At 31.6% G+C, this 19,589-nt stretch overlaps 1 pseudogene; it reads right to left on the reverse strand.

Annotated features, from left to right (window-relative positions):
• Positions 1-15,443: 15,443 nt before the first annotated feature.
• Positions 15,444-17,904, reverse strand: LOC149567609 (aspartyl protease family protein 2-like; annotated as a pseudogene).
• Between the last annotated feature and the right edge of the window lie 1,685 nt (positions 17,905-19,589).

A 19,589-nucleotide genomic window follows, 5' to 3' on the forward strand; every position in this document is an offset into this window, starting at 1 on the left:
CTTCTTCAGATATACAATGAATAATTAATAGGATATGTCTTTAACCTGAAAGACACCAAGGCACACTAACAATCATACGTCCATATGGAATGAATGCAATTTTAGATTAAGTAAATGAAAAGGATAAAGAAAGAGATAGCACATAATTCATCTATTTAATCTTTCCTTTGTGAGGGAATAAGGAGGAGATCAAACATTTGATTTCCAACTAAACAAATGAATAAAGTTTGCACACCTCATAAAAATCATATGCAAAAATAAAAGTCTACAAAATATAATCAAATATGGTTGAAATAGCTCATAGACTGAAATTGACTAGAAAGAAAATACTTAAATTCATAGATTTAATATATGTTCTTTCTTCTTTCAGACATATGACAAAGGCTCACAGACCATATTACCTCTGCACACTCAATAAAAAAAATTAGAAACGTTTTCATGTCTTTCTTCTCATTCCTATTATAGTGTAATAAAAAAATTAAACCCGCTATACCAAAAAGACTCCTCCATCCTAAAGAGAACGAAGCCCTTCTCTCTCTTTCTGTAGCATATTTATCATTTTTGCTTTTTTTGGTAATGCTTATTTGTTCCAAATAACTAATTCTTTCAAAATCTTATTCTCCCTCATCTTATCGGACTTTAATGGCTTATAAAAATTAAAATTAAAATGACATTAGTTTCATTTTCCATAATAAAAATATACATGGCTTTTGGACATGTGGAACTTATCCATGATGAAGTTTTGTCATCATTTCATGACTATTATTGACACTTTTGATAGTACTCCATTCATACATCCATAACTTTCGATCCATAATGAATCTTGAAAAAGGCTTTGGAGACTTTACATAATTAAGTTTTCTCAAACATATCCAAAATTTAGACCAATCTTACAGTGGTCTTAATGTTATGCCCCTTGTAACATGATTATTTTTTGTCACATGATTATTTTTTGTCATTGACAAATTCATGATTACATGTTGCATTTAAAATTATGAAAATCATTCATGCTAATTCTTGCACATGAATCATCAAAGTAATTATGTTAGTAAGTAATTGTTCAGTGTGCTTTGTCTGTAAAATCTACCCAACATAAATGAAAAATTCTTGTATCATTGTGATAAATTACCACGAACAGGTGATTCTCCTCTGCTTGAAAGAGGGCAGCTCCATTAATTCTTGATTTATTTATATTTGAAATAATTCTCCCCCTCCATTACAATAAAAATTTGGAACCAAGATATCGATTATTAACATAGCAAAGTCTATTAATAATTTAATAGAAGTAACACAAAATAATGAATGGATTCTTGTAAATAAAATAAGTAAGAGTTCATTTAGCACACATGCTAATGCATTCCCCAAATTTGCAAATAGATAAGAAATATTGGCTGCACAAAGACTAACAATATTCTTCAAGGATTGCAAATAAATGACTTCAAAATATTGACAGCACAAAAACTATGAGCATCCCTCATAACAATGATGAACGAATGACTTTCATCTCAATGGAAAAGTCTATAGAAAGAAAATAAAAAAACTCTCAATTGGATCTATATTTATCACTTAACAACTAAACATCACATTCACCAATTCTTTTCTTAAATTTCTTGAAATTTAGTTACAAAACTCTCTCTTAAATAGGAAGGGAAAAAGAATTGTAAATAATTTTTTTCTCCTTTTAAAGAATTCACCTTAGATAGTTCATAACTACCATAACTCATTTTCACCAAACTGGTATTTACTTCAATAGTTTTTCTTCCTAAATCCACTAACAACTTCCTTTTACAAAATCATAAATTAATTCTCAAAAGAATTAAATCCCAAACTACTATGTAATTCTGAAAATGACACTTAAAAGATTAGTTAGATGGATTAATGCTGGAATATTGGCAGGAGTTGAACCACTGAGATCATTATTGAAAAGGTCTAATCTGCTCCAAATATGAACAATTAAGTATCCTCTGGTATACCTCCAATGAGGCCATCATTTGACAGATAAACCTGTGTTCTAATTAGACCTTTCCTGAATAGTTCCTTGTATCATTCTAGATGCACTACAAACGTCTTTTCACTTTAATTATCCTTGCACACAACATTTATTTATCCAATCACACTTACTTCCATGAAATACATCAAAACAATGTAAACTCTTTGCAATCTGTGCCTTGATGAAGAAATGTTTTGTCTGAAGAAGGCTTCACAAGACCAATTTGAGCGGCAAATATGTACCAAGCTTCCATTGCTACGCAAACTGCAGTAATCATTTCCTGGGAAATTTGATAACTCAAGCAATTCTTCCCTGCGACACTACATACTATGCTGATCATTACAAGCGTCTTCTATGGAAATAGTGTCACCGAAGAGAAGATCATTAACATTCCACATACATCATCAACATCTGCAAAATGTTGTGATTTTTATCCAACTTTTTTGTTATTTTCGATGATAAATTTTTGAAAATTGTTCAATTGTACAGTTTGAATGGAAGATAGCAGTTTCCCTTAAGTTTATCATGAAAATTCATTATAAGCAATATTTATATAACTTACTACATAAACTTATTATACTTATTAATATACAAAATATCAATTTTAAAAACTTTCTTAACATATTGCTAATTAATTATTACATTTTAAAATTTTATATTATTTTTATAAATTGTATGAATTTAAAAAATTTCACATATAAGATTTTGGTAAATATTATTAATTTATATTTGTATTATATTAATCTTTGACAGTTAATATTTATACATTTGACTTTTATCAAGTATTGAATTTTAATGAAGAAGCTTGTGGGGAACTGAAGCTAATTAGTAATGTCAAAAATGCAAGTTAGAGTTTTGAAAAGGAACTTTTAAATTAGATTTTAATGTTTTTAGTAATGTTTCATAAATAAAAATTAGATGTTTTAGATATTCCTTTTGTAGAACTGTTGTGCTTTTAGAGAGTGCACTTCTATAAATGAATGCATAAATCAAATTGTAATGTAGTAATACTTAGATGTTGAATAAATAAAATACTTTTGTGTATTACAATGATTTTAATATTTTGTGTTGAATTTGAAATCTATGACCTCGGATCAAACATTGTGCCATTCAAGAAATTAGCAATAATGTAAAGAATGCTAGCGGGCTTTGAGCAATGAAATTAGTATATGAATATGAATATGCATTCTGTTTTCTCCTTTACATCCATAAATTGACGCAGTCAGTCACGAAAATGTTTCCAAAAATTATAAAATCTGGCGTTTCATCTGCCGCTTGCATTTGTTTTCACATTTCACTGTCAAACAATGAGGATTCTTTATCCAACATTCCACGTTTTGAGCGCACATTTTGGCAGTTATGATCACTGCCAAGTATGATTCCAAAGATGCATGCATATCTGCTGCCAATTTAGTAATCGTTAATTTTATATCATTGTATGGCTTACATAGTATAGGTTCAACTAAGATTCTTGGGATATTATTTGGTTATAGTTTCTTCCAATTAGTTTTCTATATAAACTAAATTTGTTAGCATGTAACCACATTGTCTTACTCGCAACTCGCAACCAATGTTGTGTGAAGCAAAACTATTGTAGAATGCTATTAATGTATTTACCTTTCATTCCGAATTTCTGGTTTGGAGATTCCATAGTGACTTTAGTACACATACAATGTAGATGTCATCCAATAAAATATATCTTTGATCAATAAGTAAACTACCATCTCTGAGAGGTTACTAGATAGAAGATTAGTTGTTTCATTAGGATATTGTATTCAGTTGTCTATACTTACTAACAGTCCTTAATAGAAATCTATTATTTTTGGCGTTGTTGTTAGGGATGGTGCCATTTGGCAAAGAGTTTCTAGTGTAGTCTGTTTCTTTATTAATTGTTTTCATAGTATAATTATTTTTTCTAGTTCATTTAGACTTTCAGCTAGTATAACTTTTAGTCAAACACACTCTATTAAAAGTTGTAGACAGACATTTATTTTCATACATATGGAATATTGTTGAGGAGAGACATGCCACAAAAGTTTCTTCCGTTTGTTTCAACACAAGATATTGGCTTCAAACATTGATTAAGGAAATACCCCTAATCTGATAAGGGAGAGATATAGTGGTAGACCAAGAGGACCCATTTAGGGACCCTGAAGGAGAAGATCCTTTAAAACAAACTCATCACACAAAAAACATGGTTGACAACATGGTTGATGAAGTTGAGAATCCTACTAATTATGTTACTTTTGAGTTTCTCATATCAAACCAAGAATGAGTTGCCACTATGAAGAATATACCTCCATTGCTTTGCCTAATATTGTCAAAGTATCTCGATACTTTTGTATTTGAGTTTGATGTGCTCTATTCAAGATATGATTATACAACAACCACACATAAACTAAGGCTTTTTCAAGCCACTTTGAAGGATGTTTCTTTAAGATGGTTTATGGGTGTCATCAAAAATGATATCAATAGATAGGCATTAATGAAAGAAAAATTATTCAAAAAATATCAATATCATGTTGAGGAGACTCAAGGAAGGACATATTTAGGGTGACTGACAAGGAAGATGAACCCTTCAAATATTATATAGAAATATTTTAGTTCACTTTAACGAAATCTCCACAAAATATACTTTCCTAGGAGTCCCTCAATATTTTTTTTTCTTGAGAGGAGTCAATGATGATTGTATTGATGCACAACATTTGATGAGAGGACGCAACATACCATAATTAAACTTTGAAGATATTTGCAAGTTAGAACTACACAAGGTTAATGTTGAAAAAAAGTAGCTAACTTCTACCAACTTCTAAACCTTCAAATGGGTTATCTAGCTTGGAGCTTAGTAATTTTCTCTAAAATATTAAGGAAGATATCAAAAATCACATGTTAATGCTACACTCATTGGATATTACCCACATTATCTACAAAAGAAAGCCTCGGGTTAATGTAAGAAACTAACAACCATAACTAAAGAGAAGTATACAAAGATGAAGTTCCATGTATTTGAAGATGATGATGGGAAACATTTTATATTTCTTAATGTAAGCCATGACAGAAAAGTTAAGGTATGCCTCGTGATCCATTATCTTGTAGTAATGCATCATACATTTTGATCTAAATGCTAAAGCTTGGAATAATCAACCATAGGAGAAATAAAACCAACAATGGAAGGGTAATGTGAATGCTAATTAGGGACCTTAGAAAGGGAAATGGACTTACTCATCTCCTTATCATGCACCCAATTTTAAATAAGTGTCTTTGTCTCAATCATGGAGGAGTACTCACTAATGACCTCAAGCTACTCCAAAATACCTGCAACAACAACATAACTTTAACCAACCAATTTCTTTAATGCCTAACCCTACCTGAAAGTGACAAACTATTATGCAAAATTTAAATCTACCTACTGCTCTATAACCAAGAGCACCCCAATTTCCTGTTCAACCTACACCTAATCCTAAAAATAAACCAATTCAACAAGATTATACTAATGACACCACTTAATATCCAACTTTTCAGTAAATGGATTTATCATGATAAGTGCTTCTTTGAAAATGATTTTGTTTTTCCTATGTGTAGTGACAACTACATGTCAACAGTTGGAGAGACAACAATCAATCACTATTTGATTGCAATTTTCCTTTATGTTTGAGAGGGGAGACTCCCTTGTATGATGTGGTTATTTAGGATTTTTTTTTTAATTTTAACCTAAAAGTACACAAAGGAGAAAATATAAAACTAAACAAGATTATTAAACGAATGAGATTACCCCATAAAGGACACCTTTCAAAACAAATTCATTAAGGAAAGATTTTTTAGATTTTGGGGTCTCAAACTCACCATTACTTAAATTAGAATGACAACTCAGGGGTTTGGAAATATTTTAGGCAACTACTAGCTCAAGAATTAAATCAAAACAATGGTAGAATCTATCATCAGGATGTTTAGAGGCTCTTTGTTGCTCTCCCTAGTCCCTAGTTGTTTAATAAGGAAACCCTAGATAGAAGAATCTGGAAGTACACTTCCTCTAGTATTTTCTCTATGAGTTTGGCCTTCAATGCTATTGAAGAGAATCTCACTTCTACTAGTCTTTGGAACCATTATTGGAACCCCAAAATGATCCCTAAAGTTAATTGTTTTTGGTGGGTGGTCTTCATGGAAAGATTCTGACAATTGACAATCTCAATAGAAGAGGGTTTAGTATGGTCAACAGATGTGATTTGTGAAAAGAACAATGCAAAACCATAGACCACCTTCTTATCCTTTGTAAGTATACAACTAATGTGTTCTCTCTTAATCTTTCTTCTCTATAGGTTTACTAGACAATGCCAACTTGTATCCTAGACCTTATTCAAATGTGGAGCTTTAATCTCTTTAACCATCCTATCATAAAAGACCTTTGGCTCCAAGTTCTCCCGATGATGGCATAGTGTGTGTGGAAGGAATGAAATAAGATAATTTTTTGTGATGTGTCTAAAGATTCTAATGTTATTTTCCAGATAATAAAATAACACATTAAAGAGAACATAAAAGTTGTTAATTAAAAAAAACGTAAATTTTTTCCCAACCTAAAAGATTTGAGGGTCAAACAAATTTGGGCCAAAGACAAAACCTTTATAATTTTGATTGGCACAACTATTGGAAAAGGAAAACTACTAGATATATACTACAAGATACGGGGTGGATAAAGTGCAATGCATATGGTTTCTCCAAGGAGAACCCTAACAAAGTAGTAGTTGGTGGGGTTCTTAGAGATTGGAAAGGGACTCTTCTTCTGGTTTATGTCATGATGATATTGGTAGTATAAGGTTCTTTAGTATTTTTTATATGGACAATAGTAAGTATGTGGTAAAAATTAGTATGGATAAGGTTAAAGATAGTAGTATTGCTCTTTCCATGCTTTTTAAATTTTGAGTTAGGTGTTGTTGCTTCTAGTTACTATGACCAATTGTTGGGTTGTTATTTTGTGTGGTTATAATATGTTGTTGTAATCTTCGGGATCAAAGACCTCTCCTTGCATGTCTAATAAAAAATAAAATAAATTCCACTGATAGACATATGAGTACCAAATAATATTTCCCAACAAATAACTTATTACAAAGGGAATCAAGTGCAAAACGAAATGATGAGCAAACAAAAATAACAAACCCTAACATATAAAATGATATACTATTCCAACACATTCATATCAAGATATCAAAAAATGAGTGCACTTTGTCACATCCATTACATAGACCAGAAAGACTATTGGATTTTGTCAATACATAAATAGATCACCAATTTGACATAAAAAAAAACTAGTAGATATATGCCTTAATAAATTCCTAATTATTTCTTTGAAGATATTCAAATTCAAAGACACTTTGTCATGATGTGAACCCAAAACTCCCTTAGAAATTTTTCCAGCATTTCCCTTCATTAGAGTTCCCCCTCTTTACATTACAACTAGCCTTGTATTTATAGGCTTACCAAAATAACTATCCTAATTCCTAGGTTACTAACTAACTTATTTTTGCATGTTTTAGAGAGGTTAATTAACTTTCTAATCTTGTGTTGCAAAATGGTCAACTGATTAATCTTTGAACAAAAGTGACAAAGGTTACTTTTTATAAAATATAACTTTAAAATGTCCATCTACCATCATGGATCAAAGTACACCATGAATGATCCATCATGGTACTCGCAACAAAATCTAAGCATCTAGCATCACAAACATGAATGATCCCACCTCCTATTGTGCTACTATCACCAGACATACATAGAAGCCATTTAAAGAGAAATCTAACCAACCTGTCACATAAGAATCATAAAATCTTGTACCAACTAAAGTGCCAAGCACAAACACTAGATCCAAAGGTAATCACATATATTTGTACTTGTCAAAATCCATAGCTAAAATAGCACCCACAACAAGTGCCAACCCATCCAACTAGCCATAACTCCAAAGGTATACCAGGTGAATCTCAATACATCAACATTTCCAATTTATAACTTGCAACCACAAGCCTCAAGAGCAATACATGCCACATATACACAAAGAAGCTCCCACTGCAAAAGATAATGTCAAATATATAACCAATCCACTCACAACATCTCATAGAATTGAATCCATGTAGTATCAAGGGCATGCACAAAACATAAACAAATAACTTGCAAGAACAACTCTCATAACAAGTATCCAACACTTTTCAAAGTTCTCTACAATCAACAAAGGAAAGGTATAAGGAATAACCATGTCAGCTCTCACATGTAATGCATGAACACAAACGAGTGATCACAATCTCTATCCAAATGTCAAATCCAATTTAAGTGACATTGAACATCAAGGATGATAACCAAGACCAAAGAGAAACCATGCAAATATGTATCATGTCCTTCTACACACACCTCTAGATGTAAAATGTGTCAAGTAAAATCTCCACCATAAAACCCCAACCAAGAAGTCACAAAAAAAACCCAAACCATACCATATAACTAATTATGGATGTAAGTCTCTCACAAGAAGATCAAACTCATAAATCATTCCTAAACCAAAGAATAACCATTCCTAATCCAAGGAATATGCCCAATATAAAACTATCTCCTAAACTCGACCAATATAAAAACATATGCACAAGGAGATAAAAAAATGTTGAATCATCTCTCAAATAAATCATCCAAAATTAACTCATGTACCATAGCTCAACATCCATATCGATGAAAGATAAGCATAAACATAATGCACCTTAGAGAAACATTGGGCTATACCTCTCAATTAGTAAACCATTGAGTAGAAGTTAATAGTGGGGAATTAGAATGTTCATCAAGATATCCAAGTCTCCAACCAAGACTAATATAAGAACAATCTCCCCTCAAGTCCATATCAAGTGAATGCCCTTCAGACCTTATGTTGAAACTATCAACCATTGCAACAAATATATCTTTAATCCAAGAGAAATCAACATCACCATTGTCTCTAAGTATCCATGAGAACCTATAACAAATCAATCCATGCCAACTCAAAATGAAAGATAGCAATATCATAAAATATCCAACAAATGTTCAATTTTAATTGAGTGTCTAGATTCAATGAATCTGAGATGGATGAAGATCAAACGATTGTCATTAAGCGGCAAAACAAGGGAGAATTTGGTGAAGCATCAATAAGTTCTCTATTTAAGGGATGAATGAGTTTTTTATTATTGTTGATTGAATTTATGATAAAGTTGTGTGAATAAGAAGATAGAAAGGGAAACTAAGCACAATTACATCTAAGGAAACTTGCATTAAAATTTTATTGTTTCCACATAACCCATAATAGATCTCAAACAAATAAGCATTTAAAATCCACATGCAAGAGAATAGACAACATACTTATAAAAATGTGACACACAATATATCATGGGAAACCCTCATTGAGAGTTAAAAACCCAACCTCCAAAAGCATCTATCACTATGTATTATTCAACAAAAATACCATTGCAATACAAATATAAAAACCTTATCCCATGCCATGCTTCGAACATTCACAAATGCTCCCTTGGCTAACGTATCAAGCCTTATCTTGCTCGACTTTCCTTTTTTGTCTTTTTTGCCTTTCTTTGTCTTGCATCTACAACTACCCTTGTGGTTTCTTTTATAGTACCAAGCTCCCACAAAACCACCATGTGGTATTACATAAACCATGTGCTACCAAACCCCCATTGACCCCCATTTAATATTGGACATTTAATTATTTTCCCCAAAATTAAATAATTACATCAAATATTATCACAATGTTACAATACAACATATCAAGGATATTCCATGGGAATCTCTCCATGTTGCACACCCATCTAGGCTCTCCTAGGTGCAACATTACATAATAAAATAAAATATAACAATATTATGCAATGTATGTGAAACCCATTATCTCAATATTTCATTAAGAAATCAAGCAAGTAAAGTGTTAACTTGATGAATATAGGAGTGGATCATCCTAGAGTATGAATAGAGGATAAATAATGGGTGAAATGGAGATCTTATCAAGCAAAGTTAGTTGTTATTCTTAACTGATTATTTCACTATTGCTTTCAAACTATTGTAGCTAGAAAATCACTCAATCGAGTGGACTTAACTATCTTTTTTGTAAATCCACTTGTATTTGTAGCATTCAATTGAATGTTTACAAGTCCTTTAGAGCAGACCACTCTAAATAATGAGGACCAATAAGGTCTGTATGATCTTTGGTGTAAATCCCCTATAAGATCACATCTAATAATGTGTGTGTAACCTTTAACAAAGTTGGCTCCTAACATTTCTCACTTTAGAAGAGTGAAATTTTCAAGTTGCTAGTTCCCAAGTGGTTTTTTTCCCTTAGCAAGGTTTCCAATTAAAATACTTTTGTCAAAATGTGTTGATGTTGATTTTGTTGCATATTTATTTCATGTTTACTACTTCATGTTACAACTCAGTATATATACTAGATGTTTACTCCGATACTCGGTAGATGAAGCTATATATGAAGTTAACCATTTTTTGGTAATGATTAAGTTGGATGCTTAAATCTATTACCAAGCTAATGTATTGAAAGTAAAAGTTGTGAAAAGTGTTTAAGGACCTACAGGATAACAGGTTATAATGTATTCACCCCCCTCCCCCTCTCAGGTATCTAACAAAACATGTATAATAATAGAATCAAGTGTGCAAACATATAAAATTATATTTTGAATATAAGATGCAACCACATGTTGTCCTACTCTAGAGATGATAAGCATGTTAAGCATAGTGAAAGATGCATGTTTGTAAATATATAAAATTGGCATTTAATTATTAGGATGCAACCACACGCAATCCTATCAATGGAAAGAGAATATACATGGAAACATTTAGAGGAGTGGATATGATTATGAAAATTAAAAAGAAACGCAAATATGAATATGGTTACTTATCACACCTTTCATCTCTACAACAATCATATCAAATATAAGCTTACATAAGAAGACTATAAATTTTACTAGTCCATTTCCATATGTATGTGTCCATATATGTGTGTGTAATCCCTAATATTTAGCTAATAAAATCACTGGAAAACACCCACTAAAACAGTCTATTGCATTTCTCACACTCCCTCTAACTATGATAGGTATTTATCAAGTTTCTTTTGTTGACTTGGTGGTTAGCACCTCAGTCGGTGTTGAGGGGGAGATTGTTGATTTGGTGGTTAGCACCTTCTTCGAGCTTCACGGCATGGCTTAACTGCCTCTCATGGATCTAGGTAAGTCTAATATTTTTGACATTCATTGATAGTTTGAGCTTTTGATGCAACAACAAACATACCAACATCTTTGAGCATAGTTTGGCCTATCAAGTTATCCCCTTAATTGGTTTCTCCCTCTATCTTTTCTTTTTCCTAGTATTTTAGTGTTAGGAATTAAGCTTTTTTAACCTTTTTAAAAGTCAATATTTTTTTGTAATATTGTAAACAAACAAATTGTAAATACAGAGTTCAAGTTTTAAAAATTAAACTACATGTGCAATTCAGGCTCTAAGACTTGAACTACACATTAATAATACTCATGTGCATTAACTGTCACTTAATAAGTCTTTTATATTCATTTTAAGTTAATATTAAGGCATGTAATTACACAAGCTATCTATATTTGTATGGTTTTATAGTCCCTATGATCACCATCCCAACTTTTGAAGCATTCTTTAATGAATTTATGTGGGATTTCAAGTATTTTTGGCCATTTTTGTCATAGCTTTCTAGCTAGTTGTTTTTTCAACTTCTTAGTTCCAAAGTAATCTTAACACTCAATGTTTTTGAATTCTCATATTCACAAGTATCTTTTGTTTCTTTTTGTGTTTAACTATTTGCTACTTGTCAGTATTTTGAATTTTTTTATTGACCTACCTCTAGAAGTTAGTTGGTTACCAAAACTCAATGATATCTTGTTCATTTATCATCATATTTTCCCAAATTATGGATTAGGTTTCATAATCTAACTTGCATGTTTATTCTTATTTTTAATTTTTTCAATTGCAATTGAGTTTCACAACCCAATTGCAAAGGCTTCCATCTATCACAAATTGTAATTGGGTTTCTAGAAGTGGATTACAATGTTACTTTTGAATAATAAACATAGTCTCCAATTGCATGTAGTTGGGTTTTTTAACTTGGTTACAAGGACACCTCATTGAGAAACTAAGATGTAATTAGATTTTGAAAATCTATTTAAAAGGTAATGTTCACAGCCTCCATTGTAATTGGGTTTCTAAAACGTGTTTCTAAGTCACACCAATACATCACTAGTACAAAAACAACAATATATGACTAAATAAACTATTAAAATTTGTGGATATATGACCAATTTTGATCACATGACCATTGGTAGTTTATTTCTGGTCATTAATCTACAACCAAATTTATGACTAAACTATTTAATCATTAATTTGGTCATTGATTTGGTTGTTGAATGTTATTAAATGGTAGTTTATTTGGTGGTTTATTTGGTAGTTGATTGTCATTAAATAGAACTTCATTTGATAGTATATTGGATAGTTGATTTGGTAATATATTTGGTAGTTAAATCGATAGTATATTTGGTAGTTGATTTGGTAATTAATTTGATAATATATTTGGTAGTTGATATGGTAGTATATTTGGTAGTACATATTTGATATTTCATTTGGTAATTTATTTAGTAGTTTATTTAATTATATTAGGGCATGATGGAATCAAACCACCATCCTCCTACTTGTAAAATAGGTGCTCTTCCATTGAGCTAGTACCCTTTAAAGAATGGTACTATTTAATAAATGCATAAGATAAAGACCAAGAGAATGTTTTCATTGTCAAAATCATTACATGTGGCTTGTTCCCCTTATTATAATAAGGTTGTGGTAAAAAAAGACTTTTATTAGTGGAAATAAGGGAGAAAAATAAGTGTAAAATTTTGGATGACAATCTACTATTGTTCAAAATTCTTAATTTTTATTTTGCTGAGACAAATTAGTAACATTTACTTCTAGGAGAGAATTTTTTTTTAATGATTATATAACAATAAATACCTTAAAAAACTTAAACGTGGTGTTTTGAATCAAACTCCTATATGGATTACATCATTATTTTCCTCTATAAAATTTCTAATTAATTAAAAGTTATTAAAAAAATCAAAAACTTTCTTGAATGGCTTAATGAACTAATTGATGCTCTTGATGTAACTGTCAATACCACTACTAGTATTGGCAAGGACTTCGCGATTGGATCAGTTGCATTAGTGTCACTTTCATTATTTGTATCCTCTATTAGCCACACAATAATGGTCACTATTGATATCTTGACCCCAAAAAATTGCATTGGTTTTATTGTGGGAGCAATGCTTCCCACTAGTTCTTTTCAGTGATAGTGAAAGTGTGGATAGTGCAACATTAAAAACTAGTAAGATTAAAAAATTTCTTTGACACCCCTCTAAACTATAGGAAAATGAATAGTTAGAAAAATGTGATAAGGCATAATTCTACTTTTCCCTTCTTCAAGAAAAATTATCAAATTCATTATCTAATTTTATATGATATACCAATGTAAAGTGGGAACTCCCAAATGCGAAATGAAAAACAAAACTCTTTATAATTGAATAAGAAGAGATTAAGGACCTTAAGAATCTATACCTAAGCTAGACATGGCCATGTTGAGGTCTACATTAGACAAAATGGCTATTGAGTCATGCACCAATTTCAGGTACATCTGGGTACTGTATAGCCGATGGGTTTGATTTGTTGTAGTTTCATATAAATAATAATTTAGAATGTTAGGGTTGAGTATATCACGTTGATATATATATATATATAAGATTACAAGGAAAGGACTTTATTTGATTGTCTCAGACATTACTATGTAAGTTAAGCAACTAATCCCTTCCTTGTCGCTCATGATGACACAACAATAATTACTATTCCTAATAGTCCTTTAGAAATGTGTAATGATTTCTACTATTTTGGTTTGATCAAACCACTTACTTTAAGGCAATTGCTTGTCTGATATAATAATTCAAATGGAAATGTCTTTTGGTGTCATTCTCGATGTTTTAATATGTTCAACGGATTGCCTTAACAAAGCTATTGCTCACTTTAAGCGATCCAAGTAAAGATAAATAAGAAACAATAATATTTGATTATACGCTTCCAGATGTGAGATCAAATATCATAATGTATCCTTCATAGGTAAATATTAGCAACTTTTGGAATATATCGGATGTTTCTCTTTATACAATTGTCTAATTCACGTCTTTCTCTAGATGTTAGTGCTTACTCTATTGATTAATATCTTGTGCAATATGATTTTTTTTCTGAAAAAAGTTTTGAATTAATTGTATAAATAAGTTGTATCTTCAATAACTTTCCCTCCCATTATTGATGTCGTCAGTAATATGATTTTTTTATGACAAAAGTTTTGAAGTAATTGTTTAAATAAGTTGTATCTTCAATAACTATGCCTCCCATTACTGATGTTGTCAGTAATATTAAAACTGCAAAAGTTTTTTGTTCTCTACATCCCTAAAAAAATTATGCTTATTATTGCATTTTGACTAGTTTGCTAATGATTTCCCTTCTTGATCATTGTAGACATGATTTTTGCTATCATTCATATTAATATAATTGTTTGAAAATAAATAATTATATTAATATATATTTGTTGTACATTATATTTTAGGTTTATATTAATAGGAATCAATATCCAATTTGGATATTAAAAAAGTATAAAAATAAATATGCATATTGAATAATTAATACTTGAAAGGGATAAACTAATATGCATAGCTACTACAAAGGTGAAGGAGCAGACATTCATAGAAGTTTTAAAATAGGAGCAGACACTGGTCCAATATCTTCCAAGATATGAATTAGCTATTAAAGCACCCAAAATGAGTGTTAAAGCATTTATTCCTCCCCAGATAATTAACAAATTAATTTCCACAAAATTTCTAAGTAGGGTCACCTCCATTATACAATAGGTTTGCTTCTATTAATAAACTAAGAAGGATAAAAGAAATCTTTATCTAGTTTCAACCCTGAAATAAAGTAAGAGTTTGTAATGTTCAACTAAGAAATACATTGAAATTTATGGGTCCTTTGAAATTTGAATAGAGGTAATATATTATTCTTTTGTTGGAATTGGTAAAATTAAGTTGAGAAATTGTGTATGTGGGGTCATTTTTTGTTGAACCAAAAGAAAACAATGCCTTCTAAAACTTTTCCTCTTATTTTTAAGAACCTTGTTCTACACTATGTCATTGCCCTTGAGTCACTATGAAGGCTTTCTTTCCAATACTCCAAATTATTCGTAGTTTTCTTTTTCATCAAACATGACATATAGATATAATCACTTAGAAAATAAAGTGTAATAGACAAGTTTCTTGTCTGATAGATGTTATTGCTAGCAGATGTACATTGAGGAGCATAGTGAAAATCAACAAGGAAAATGTACATCCTAAGATGTGGGACAATAAGTATGAGCAAACTTAAGTCTATAAAATTCCCTATCATATATGATAAAAAAGTTCTGTTACAAAATATTACCAAGAATAGAGAAAATAGTAAGAGAAGAGACACCCTATAATGTCAAGCACTTGTTATTAACAATATTGATGAAATAGTTTAAAGAAGGATAGTTAAATCTTGCGCCGCCCTTGTAAATAATTGTAAGCTTTGGGAATTAGAGTCTGGCAATACCTGAGACATTGAATCATAGATCAAAGCTATATACATGTCTAACTCTTATATACAACGATCATTCTGAATGTTGCAAGGATTATCTGGTATGTAGGTTCTACAATATAGGTCAATGTGGTGCAAAATCAATGATAGTTCTCTCATTCCCTAAACATCAATACTCCATAGAATAGTAGGGTCTTAGAATAGTAGGGGTCCTCTGCATGCACCAGCAGACTACTCCACCCATCCTGGCCACCCCCCCGCCCATAAAATAGTAGGGGCCTATAGAATAGTAAGGGCCAGGAATATAGGTCGGTGGGGTTGGGATGGGTGGGGAGGGGCCCAACGTATTTGCCTTGGGCAGCAGGGTGGCGGCCCGGGAAGCTACTTCAGTAGAGGTAGATTAGTTGAATAGGGAAGATGGGAAGAAGAACCTCATCAACAAAAGCTTTCTTGATCTCAATGTAGTAGAAGGTCTCTATCAATATGTTCCTTAGAAAAGGAGAGTAGCTCATTGATTTCTTTAATTACTACCTCAATGGTGTCTACCCCAATATACATTAACTTTTGTGGGGAGAGAAATAGTGTAGTCCACCAAGTAGTAAGAAATTTTATTCCAACAAGTTTACCAAGTTATGAGATGAATGAAATAGACCCCTGTACAGTTGAAAGTGTCCAACTCTAAACCCTTCTATCCAAATGATTCCATGAGTTTGGAATGCTTGGATGCCAGCTTAGAGCTCCCTATCCACGGAGTGCAAGAGAGTATATTTCAAGAATAAGAAAGCTCTCATATGAGCCTTAGAGATACTCTTCTTGCTAGTAAACCATGCAATGGGAGGTTCCAAAGACAAGATCCAAGAATGAAAATGTCCCAAGGAGTTCCTCAAGGATGCAATGCAAATAAAGATTAAGCTAGAATGAATATGAAAAGTGCAACTATCCTAAGCATGGATGAGAGTGTTGCAATCCAAATATTAACTATGTGAGATAGATTATTGCAAAATAGAAGCTAAACTAACATGCAACATGAATCTAAGCTAAAATGCTATGGTATGAGAGAATGTAGACAAGAAATAGAAGTTCTCCACAAAGCTCCAAAGAAACTTGTTAGAAAACCTGCAGCATAACAATATTCAAAAATGAGGATGGATCCTTTGAGGGGGAAAGCTCTCTCCCTTTTAAAGTCATACGGACGGTAGAGATCAAGATGGAGATGGTGGATGCTCAATAGTGGAATTCGAAAATAGGTGTGATCTATGTGCACACACAAGTCAACCAATAGAATATAAGTTGACTTGTCATATAAGACAAAAGTCTCACAAGCCTTTTCTTTTAATTGTAAAATAGAAAAAGGACTTTATGTGTGCACATTAAGTGGGTTAGAAGAATGGGGTATTTTATTTAATTAAAAGGGGACATGTTCTTTTAATCAAATAATGAACTTTAGGATAGCATAGTCAAACTATAGGTTATAATCAAATAAATTGATTATTAGCAATTTGATCTAGGTAAATGATTAAATTAATTTAGCCAAAATGTTGAAAAGGGGGCTAATAGTCTAGATGACCAATTTTAGGTTATTACAACCCCTTCCCCAACCCCATTACACAATATATTCCAAAAAATGCTTAACCTATAAAACTAGGTGTTGAGATTTTATTCACACAACTAAACGCCATATTGGGGATTCTGGTACTCTCCCCTAAACTTGTATTGAGTGCTTCAGTATCCATAGAGAAGATCCCAGTTCTATCAGGGAGATTTGAAGAGATATGATAAAACATGCATGAACTATGGATCCTTGTGCAATTACATGAAGAATTCGAGAGAGGAGAAACTAGTTCACAGACTAGTGCATAGTAATGTACTAGCATAAAACTTGACCAATGCCTTGCAAAGAATGTTGATCCAGGATTTATATGGAATTTCCCTTTACAAGTAGAGCACCATACCCAAAGGAGATTGCTTCTCATATCTACTATTAGCATGAATTTCTGAGGTGGGGTTCTAATGTAAAAGCCCACAAAGGATTGCCTAGAGCCTGCAGATACACCTGTGATTACAGAGGCATTGAACTACTTCCTATGGTAGTAGGAAAATTGATCCTAGATTGAGGAAGAAGTCCTGAACTCTACACCTCTATAATGTTGTTGCTCTATGACTCTCAGCAAACCATATAATTTAGGTAGTTTTTGTGTATGAGTTTTAGCCTCACAAAATCCTAAGAGTAACATTGATTTTTTTTTGGCATTAGCTTCCACCAGAAGCAGTGCAAATAGGAACAATGATCTCAAATAATAATAATAACAACAATCAAGATCATTTTCTACAAGATACCATCAAAACAATATAGTAACAATGCTAAAAATCTTAAAACAAGACAACAACATAAATTTGAAAAGCTGACTTTTGTAGCTGAGAAGGCTAGCATTATCATTAGTGGCTTTTTATATCAATGCTATAGTCATAGAGAAGTGAAATCTTTTCATCAATATTTCTATAGCCTTCTGTGTTTGATTGGTCCAGTATTGTTGAAGGTAAAATGAACACTGCTCCCAAAATCTTGTGAAAAATTATGTAAAATAGGTCTTATATTGTTGGTCAAATTTTGTCGGGTATTATCACAGATTATAATTGGTAACAACTTTGTCAAGGGATGAATTTTGGGATGCCAAGATCTTCAGTTTTATAAGAGTTATGAAGGTGTGAAGAATGAGTATGAGGAGTTTGGAAAGTACTGCCAAGTGTTGAAGTAGGTGTGCTTATCGCAAGAAAGCCCAAGTAGTCTCTAGTTAGCTAGTAGAAAATCTATTCAACAAATTAATGAGTGTATGCAAGCCAGATATGAGGATGTTGAAAAGTGCAGAGAGTTGATAGAACTGATCAATATTGATAAAAGCCTTGTGAATGAATTTGAGTCCTTGCCACTCATCAAAGTATATTTCCCCAATTTGGATAAAATGTGTTGGAATATGACAGCTGTGATGGTCACCCTTAAACATCACATACTAATGGGAAAATGAAGCTTTGAAAAATAAGTCAACTTTGACTATTTAACACTTATATCCTAAGAAACAAGCCTTAATGTGTGATTTTTAAGTGGTCGGTAACTTTGATCTCAAATTCATAGCGAATATCTTTCCTAACTCTAAGCATGTAAGAAAAACCATGAAAGCCTATACCCAGGCAGAGTATTTCTTGAATTTCTTAGATAGAGTAGAGATCGAATCTGTTGAAATGGACTTTCTTAGATAGGTGTTTTTGCTGACCATGTAGATATTCAAAAAATTTGCAGAGTTAATACTCAATGCGAAATGTGTTGATTGGAAAAATCGGTATGTATTTAACAACATGTATATTCTAGTCAATAACATCTGTCTTTTATTTTTTGCTTACAAGTAAATAGACTAAAGTAAATTTTAAAGTCATAGAAACCCTCCATGTTTAACTACCAATGAATTAATTCTGATACATTATAGTTTCTCATGGTGAACAAATGCATCTTCATAAAGTTCAATACTACTTCAAAGGTTTCTAATAAACCAAAGAGAACTATAGAATGATGAGCAATCATGCTAAGCTATAAAGAATAATAAGATGGAAAGCTGATTTAGTATTTTGTAATTATGTGCAGTTAGAAGCATTACATAGGATATATATATATATATATATTATAATTCACTTTTGATATTTTACCCTATGTAGTTTTCATGATTTGGCTATATGAGGCTTGGATTTTAAGAACTGTGATAGAAGTCACCATTTTCTCAATTAACCAAAATTGTTTTCCTAAGTTTCCAAAGAAGACATCAGAGATTTTTTTTAATATAAAATGTCAATAGGAAGCTACAATTGATGATTTAGGTGATATATAATAATGGTAGCCTTTCCAAACCACTAGACATGAAATTCAACCAAA

Source organism: Cupressus sempervirens, chromosome 3, assembly GCF_028749045.1.
Source record: "Cupressus sempervirens isolate cs-2001-9-10 chromosome 3, ASM2874904v1, whole genome shotgun sequence".
NCBI classification, from domain to species: Eukaryota; Viridiplantae; Streptophyta; class Pinopsida; order Cupressales; family Cupressaceae; genus Cupressus; species Cupressus sempervirens.